Genomic DNA, 8,924 nt, shown 5'->3' with positions numbered 1-8,924 from the left:
TGAAGAATTAGGTAAAGACTTAGTGAACAAATCACCAAGATCATCACATGACTTCATTTGCAGAATATTTAGCTCTCCATTTCTTGGGAATCTATGGGACTAAATAATTTCAAAGCAATACATGTTCTAATTTGCTCTTTATAACTTTCCTGCATCTGTGTAATGCAAACAACATTATCTTTATAGATAATGGTGGGTTATTCCAACCAATCAATCCCACTTGAACTTTCAACAAAGTTCATCATTCTATGAAGTCACATACATTCATGTGATGCTTCATACAAATGAATGATTTCAGACTGATTAGTGGATGCAGCCACTAAAATATATCTTCTCAACTTCCTAGAGAAGGCCACACCTTCATTCGAGGAGACAAAAACTAGTATGTGCTCTAGGATTATAGGGATCTAATATATACTCAGCATCACAATATCCAACCATGGTCATATCTTGATTTTTTCCTCATAGAACAAGCCAAGATCTATGGTGTCTAGAAGATATCTAAAAATATTCTTCACACCAACCCAATGCCTTTTAATCAGTGATGCATTGTATCTAGCCAATAAATTTACTGCTGATGAAATACCAGGCCTGGTGCAGTTTGCTAGATACACCCGTGCTCTCATTGCACCGCTATATGGAAACTCAAGTCCAAATATCTCTTCATCACTGCCATTAGGCCTTAATGGGTCCTTATCTCTAGTAACCCAGAGATATCAAAACCATAGTTCTTTAATGGATATGACTTATCCATGTTGAACTTTCGACAATCTTTTGGATAAATGTAGACTGATGAACAAGTATTCCCGAAGGACTATGCTCAAGTTTGAAATTCAAGCAAAGTTTGGTCTCAACCAAATCTTACATCTTACACTCCGTCTTAAGATGATATCATGGTATCGTGTATCTCTTATGTAGCTCCAATGATACTCAGATCATCAACATACATAGAAATTGTACAAAATCCCTCTTTGGATTTCTTGATGAACATACATGAATAATCCTCAATGTTTGAGTAACCTTTTAATAAAGGAACTCACTCAGTAGTTCTACCACATCATTGCTGACTACTTCAAGTCATAATGACTTCTAAAGCTTTAGGCAACACATGTTGCAATTAAACTCGGAATATTCATTCCCAAAGAAATTATCATAGAGATATCTGAATTCAGTGACCCATACAACTATGCAGTCACAACATCCATCAATAGGATATATAAATTCATTATTTACTGCCAGTGATATAAAATATCAGAATGTTATCCACTCATAACAGGAGAATATGTTTCATCATAAACGATGACAGGTTTCTGCGCGAACCCCTGTGCTACAAGCCTCGCTTCATATCTCACCACCTCATTGTTTGTCATTCTTTCCATGAACAAAACCAACTGTGCTCCCCCAGGGAACACATTCAAAGGAATGGGTATTACTGATTAGGTCAATACCCAGTCTTCTTAAGAGCGAGAGCCTCCTCAATTGTTGCCTTCATGTGGATCAACCAGAGTGCTTATGACACTCCACCATGCATGGACTTAGGTTCTAGATCCAATCTAAGGTCTTTTGCAATTCTTGAGAAGAATATATGTCGACCTAATGTAGTCTTTATTATATGATTCTCCTGAATCCATATACATAGTGGAAAATTCATCATTACCTTTTGACTCTTTGTTATTTCCCACAACAATTGAGTCAAGGTCTTCCGATGTCCTAAGACCAATATTTGTGTGCATGCTCGTGCTGGGTCCTGGATGTGTCCAACATCCTTCAGGTGTCCGTCAACCCCAGGTTGAATGCCAACATGAAGTTGACCTGCATTTATTGTCTAAGGATTCCTCATTCCCCTCAGACGCTTCTATGAAGCCTTGTCCACTTGTGTCTAGATTTCTCCCCCACTTGGGTAGCCGAGTGGACCTATGGGTCACACCCACTCTCTCTATCACATTCACTATGGGAACATTTTACTATGTGACACCGTTATACTCAGTAAATGCAACTGGCTGATTATTTGCGATACTTTGCAAATTGATAATCTTTCGAACCTCCAGTTCAGATTCATTCCTACGTGGACCTAAGGACTAGATGTCCATTCACATCTCATTCTATTTCCAGGCATTCAATGTGGTTCTTATCTCCCCTAATGCTGGAAAATGTCCTCATCCAAATACAATCAGCATACCGGGCCATAAACAAGTCCCCTTCTAAGGATTATATGTACTTATGATTGACAAAGAATTGCACCTCACATAGATCCCCATTTATCTATGAGGGCCCATAGATGTACGTTGTGGTGGTGAAATCGGTACGTATCCAACGCAACTGAATTATCATAGATGGGAAATACTTGCCGATTTCCACGTACTAATTGCAAGGGGGAGAGCGTATAATATGGAGTTGGTCGAATTTGTATCAACTATGGAGTATGTAAAACTGCATTTCCCCAACAAGATGCTGGGAGATTACAGTTCTGTAGGAACAATCTTGCTACCAACTTATCCTCATGACAAGTGATTCCGCAAGACCATTCTGGGTATGTACACAAAGTACCAATATGCTCCACGGTTATGCCTAAATCTGGGTAGTAATCATCAAATTCTTATGAACTGAATTCCATCACATTATCCATTCTAATGGATTTTCCCGTGTCCAGGATATTTTGCTCCCGAATTAATGATCTGAGCAATCAACTTTATAAAAGCATGGTACTTTATAATAAGACACACATTAGACCATCTCACCCGATGCATCCAGAAAGCATTATGAAATATGTGAATATTCCATATAATGGTTGAACTGGATCACATATATCTCCTATCCAAGGAAATCTAGTGGCTCGTCCTCTTTTGTGAGATAGGATGGCCTTGTGATCAGTTTCCCAATTTGCACACATTGTGCATACACAATTCAATGAATTTGGAAAATTCACACCGTTAGGTTGTGTCCAGTTAAACCATCAATAATTTCCTAATCATCCCAATTCCAGGATGACCCTAGCAACCATGCCATATCTTGAACTTATCAAGATTCTAGGAAAACTATATTGTACGCCATATGTGTCTCTGGTTTAATGTCTATATAGTATAATCCAAAACATAGAGAATACATATACTCTTGGATTTCATTCAAATCTATTTTGCTGAGTCAAGAGTAAGGTTTCAACCTCACTCACTTTATGGGTTTCAACATACAAACAATTACGGATATCCTTAAAACTCGGCAAGGTACGAGTAGAATTTCGATACACCAATGCATCTAAGATTACCATGTAGTACCCATAGGGAGTGCAATTGTGGCTTGACCTGAACCAACAATTACCATACCACGACCGACAATTTTCATGACACTTGCAGTACTCTTCTCAGGAGTATGGAAATACTTACTCTCCCTTAACATCATGTTAGTAGACCCAATTTGTACTTAACACATTTCTTCTCAGTTGGATTATTTCCATAGGTTTCTATAGAGAAAGAAACCAATTTCAACGTATGATTGCACTCATATGGAAATAATACATACATCATAAACCATATATGTTAGAGGACATACCAAAAGCATCATGTCTGATGACATAATTATCATATTATTTTGATGGACATAATTCATTTTACAACATGTAATATGTCTATAGATAGCATCACAATGCATGACAAAAGAGACTGAATCCAGTCTCCATGTATGTCACTAAAATTGAAGTCCACTAACATGTCATCAACACTCAACAATGGACCTTACTTTTGTTGATCATGCTCCTGGTTGCCCATGTTCCAAGGAACTTCTAGGAAATTTCAACCATAGGGAAATCATTGTTAAGTCCAGTGAACTAAGCTTCACACTGGTTTTCAAGAACCTCTTTCCCTTAGCCATTGATTACATGTAGATCCACCAAATGCTTGAAATATCACATGCCCTTGCAATTAGTTATACAACCACACTTATAGAAAACACCAGAGTTGCTAGTATTGTCATTTTTTATAAAGACTTTTTCCCCTATGAGCTCCACTCTTATTCCACTTCTCATCACAACCACTTTACTTTACTGTGGATGGTATCATTCAGCACAAATACTCATAGGATTGAAAGTAACACAACAAATAAAATACAATTCTGTGATGATACATGTTTGTCACAGTAGGTCATGTTTTTGTCATGCATGTACATCCATGACGATTTTATGACAGAATCAAGATAGTCATACCTGTGTTGTCGTAGAAGTGTTCCATGACATTATGAAAATTATCATCACAGAAGTGTCCACTTCCATGATGATAAATCACGCATCACAGAAGTGCTTTCGTCAAGGGTGACCCACACATGGCATCCACCGTAATGAAACGCTGTTAAGCTATCGGGTCCGGTTTTGGATCCGATAACCCGTTAACAGGCCCGACCAATGGGGATTTTCCACGTGTAAAATCATCATTGGCTGAAGCAAACACGTGTCGGCTCACCGTTGGGACAGATGTCATCCCCTCATTGGACCGAAGGTGCCTATGATACGTCGACACATGGCATGGCCCAACAGAGGCCCATTCCTGTGAAAAGGCTGGCCCATTTGACTTGGTCAAAAGGTGGTGTGCCGGCCCATGGAAAGCCTGTTAACAAACTGTTCGCATATAGTCCATTTACAGCACGCTAACCCAGGGCCCGTTAGGGCCTATCCGAGTTAGCCCTAGTAGCGTCATCTGGGCCGTCCAATATGATTCCAGCCCGTTTTAACTTTCGGCCATGTATGGCCCATGACGTCTTTCGGCCCATATGAGGCCCTTTGTAACTCTTGGCCCATTAAAGGCCCGTGGTAAAACTGGCCCGTAATGAACAGTGTATCAATTTATACCCATTAACAACCCATTATTCCATTGGGCCTTTCCCAGTCCATGTTATCTTTCGGCCTTCTCAGGGCCCATTTATTCTTGGGCTCATTTCCAGCATTCGGTTACTTACGGCACGTTACTGTCATTTTCTGCTTGTGGGCCAAATTCAGCCCGTTATTATAGTCGGACCGTTTCTGGCTCGTTAGTACGTTGGGCCGTTTTCATAGCGTCATCAAATACAGCCTATTAAAGATGGCCCGTTATGGTTGGCCCATGAACGGACGATTCCAACTCTAGCCCGTTTACGGCCATAATGCGGTCTGTTATTGGCCCATGTTTGGCCAATCGATCATACGACCCATATAAGGCCCATTGATGATATGGCCTGTAGAAGGCCCATTGTGTCTACGACCCATAGAAGGTCCATTGTTTCTACGGCCTGTAGAAGTCCCATTGTTTCTACGGCCGGTAGGCGGCCCAGTGTCACTACAATAAATATGTAGCCCATGGTTATTGTGTCCTAGTTTTAAAAAATAGGTTATTGCGGCCACTAGCAAACCGCAGAAAAAGAACTGCACTGACTACAACCAAACAAATAAACAAGACAACAAGGAAATAAATAAGCAAGCAACTTACGCTAGGCTATCACGGCTATTACACATATTACATCCACTGGGCATGAAAGTTCGCCACCAGTGCAAATATAGGGAACAAAGCAGCATATAAACGCCGCAGCAAAACAAGTCCAGAACTGAAACCACTTCATAAGAGCTCAAGAAACAATATCCTGGGTACCCATGATGCTGGAAAGATGCTTAGCAAGATTATTAACTTTCTCTTGTTTGACGTTAAATCCTCCAGTGCTTGCTATTGCACAAGAAAATATGCATCTGAATTCTGCAGGGACATCCTCAGTCCTTCGGCTTCTTGCCGCAACACAGCTGACTGATGCCTTTCAGCTTGTAGCTGAGACTGAAGAATCCCAAGTGATTCAGGCAGCAAGTTCGAAGAGCTTGTGCCAGCGGTACTGGCCAGTAACTCGAACACTACATCAACGCAGGACTATGGGGTTTTCTCACTGTCTACAAGATCGTTTTTATCACCTTTCTTGGAGATCAATAGGGTTGTCTCACTATCTTGAACCTTATCTGCATTACTTTCTCTACCATTGCATAGTGGGGTGCTCTTCTCCAATATTTTGTTTGTATACTACAAGAGAAACAAGCAGACACATCATAGGTTTAGCATGTAGTATACGAAACTCATTTTGGTAAACCGGTTCAGTAGTAAGGTGGACAGGATAACATCATGAAACAAACATATATCTATGTACTATGGTCACTGTATTGTCCATATCATTCTAGTTTATGTTGCCTAATCATGATAGAGACACAGTTCAACTCATATATTTTGAAGACACAACAGCATAGACAAAATATAAGTGTGAAAACTACACAGCATTGGCAACACTTGTCATGTGCATCACATGAGAACATAACTGTTTATACAACTTAAACTGAAATCAACATAGAGCAAGAAGTTAGAACAGCAATCCAGTTAAAGAAATAGGTTTAAAACATACATGTTGCGCCATTGGAGTTTCAATTGGATCCTTCAAATTTGAAAGTAGTTGGTATGAGTAAATACAGTGGTGCAACAGCAAAGGAGTATGGACCATAGCTATGGAATCTGACCTGGGAACAGTTGCTCTTCTGCTTTAAACATGGAGTTTGGGTTAGCTGTGGCGTTCTTCGTGCTTTGGGCATTGAAGTTGCTTTACAAACTGCTCGTGTGGGGGTACTCTGTGGTGGACATGGTGCTTTGTCAACTAGAAGTGGGTTACTATTCGTCGGGGTTGCGGTTAGATGGGTTGTAGCGGGTTCTCTGCCCAACGGTGTAAGTGTGCAATCTGGAAGAGTCTTGATTATGTGTGGTGGGGCTAGTTTGTGGGCCAGTACAACCATGGTTCTATCTGCATCGACGGGTAGCACTGTCTTTTGTGAAGAACGGGTTTTTGCTCCCTTAGATACTGCCATCACCCCCGCCAATTCAAATGGTTGATAAACAAAAAAAGAAATTGAACGTACAGACATTGTATGATAGACAGATGTGGTAATTCACATATATGTTGTGTAACCAAACAGGACAGCATGACACAATTTCACATATATGATGCCTAACTAAACAGGATAGCATGACACGGTTTCAGATATATGATGGATAACTTAACAGAATATAATGGCATAATTCAACATATGATGAGTATCTAAACATGATGGCATGACAAAACTATATGATGTCTTTCTAAAATAGGTTGGGATTAAATAATTCACATACATGTTGTCTAAGTATACAGGATGGCATGATATAATTGACATAATTGATTCATATACTAAGCAGCTGGCACTCGCATGTATGATCTCTAAACTAAGAAGATGGAATTAAATATTGTGCATACGATGTCTAAACTAAGCAATGCAAGACACCAGATGCATGATATGAGAAATATAAACATTGCAACTTAGAGCATACACCTCAGGTGGGATATAGGACTGGTCACCTGTAACCATCGAGATATATGCTTCAACAGGTATCATTGCCTGCTCTGAAGACCTTGTTTTCACTCCAGATTTTTCCATAACCGGCTCAAATGGCTGATACACATGAAGAGTAGTTCAATATACATAGGTTGTCGACAAATGGAATACGTAATGAAAAAAGATGGCATGAGATAATTCACATATATGATACCTGGCTACATGGCGGTGCATAATTCACATATATGATAACTGGCTGAAAAACATGTCATTGCATAATTCACATATCTGATATAGAAAACAAACAGGAGGCATTCACACAAAGCATTTCTAATGTAAGTAGATGGCATGGCAATGCAAGACACCATATGCATGATATGAGCAATATAACCCGGCCAAGTTAGAGCATGCACCTCGGGGGGGTGAAGGAAATATGCCCTAGAGGCAATAATAAAGTTATTATTTATTTCCTCATGTCATGATAAATGTTTATTATTCATGCTAGAATTGTATTAACCGGAAACATGATACATGTGTGAATACATAGACAAACATATAGTCACTAGTATGCCTCTACTTGACTAGCTCATTAATCAAAGATGGTTATGTTTCCTAACCATAGACATGTGTTGTCATTTGATTAACGAGATCACATCATTAGGAGAATGATGTGATTGACATGACCCATTCCGTTAGCCTAGCACTTAATCGTTTAGTATATTGCTATTGCTTTCTTCATGACTTATACATGTTCCTGTAACTATGAGATTATGCAACTCCCGTTTACCGGAGGAACACTTTGGGTACTACCAAACGTCACAACGTAACTGGGTGATTATAAAGGAGTACTACAGGTGTCTCCGAAGGTACATGTTGGGTTGGCGTATTTTGAGATTAGGTTTTGTCACTCCGATTGTCGGAGAGGTATCTCTGGGCCCTCTTGGTATTGCACATCACTATAAGCCTTTCAAGCAATGTAGCTAATGAGTTAGTTACGGAATGATGCATTACGTAACGAGTAAAGAGACTTGCCGGTAACGAGATTGAACTAGGTATTAGAACCGACGATCGAATCTCGGGCAAGTAACATACCGATGACAAAGGGAACAACGTATGTTGTTATGCGGTTTGACCGATAAAGATCTTCGTAGAATATGTAGGAACCAATATGGGCATCCAGGTTCCGCTATTGGTTATTGACCGAGAATAGTTCTAGGTCACGTCTACATAGTTCTCGAACCTGTAGGGTCCGCACGCTTAACGTTACGATGACAATTTTATTATGAGTTTATAAGTTTTGATGTACCGAAGTTTGTTCGGAGTCCTGGATGTGATCACGGACATGACGAGGAGTCCCGAAATGGTCGAGACATAAAGATTGATATATTGGACGACTATATTCGGACACCGGAAGTGTTCCGGACGTTTTCGGAGAAAACGGAGTGCCGGAGGGTTAATGGAACCCCCCGGGAGAGATAATGGGCCATATGGGCCTTGGTGGAAAGAGAGAGGGCGGCCAGGATGGGCCGCGTGCCCCCTCTCCCTCTGGTCCGAATTGGACTAGGAGGGGGGCGGC

The sequence above is a fragment of the Triticum dicoccoides genome, chromosome 6B (genome assembly GCF_002162155.2).
Source record: "Triticum dicoccoides isolate Atlit2015 ecotype Zavitan chromosome 6B, WEW_v2.0, whole genome shotgun sequence".
Classification (NCBI taxonomy): domain Eukaryota; kingdom Viridiplantae; phylum Streptophyta; class Magnoliopsida; order Poales; family Poaceae; genus Triticum; species Triticum dicoccoides.
This window is presented reverse-complemented; position numbering follows the sequence as displayed.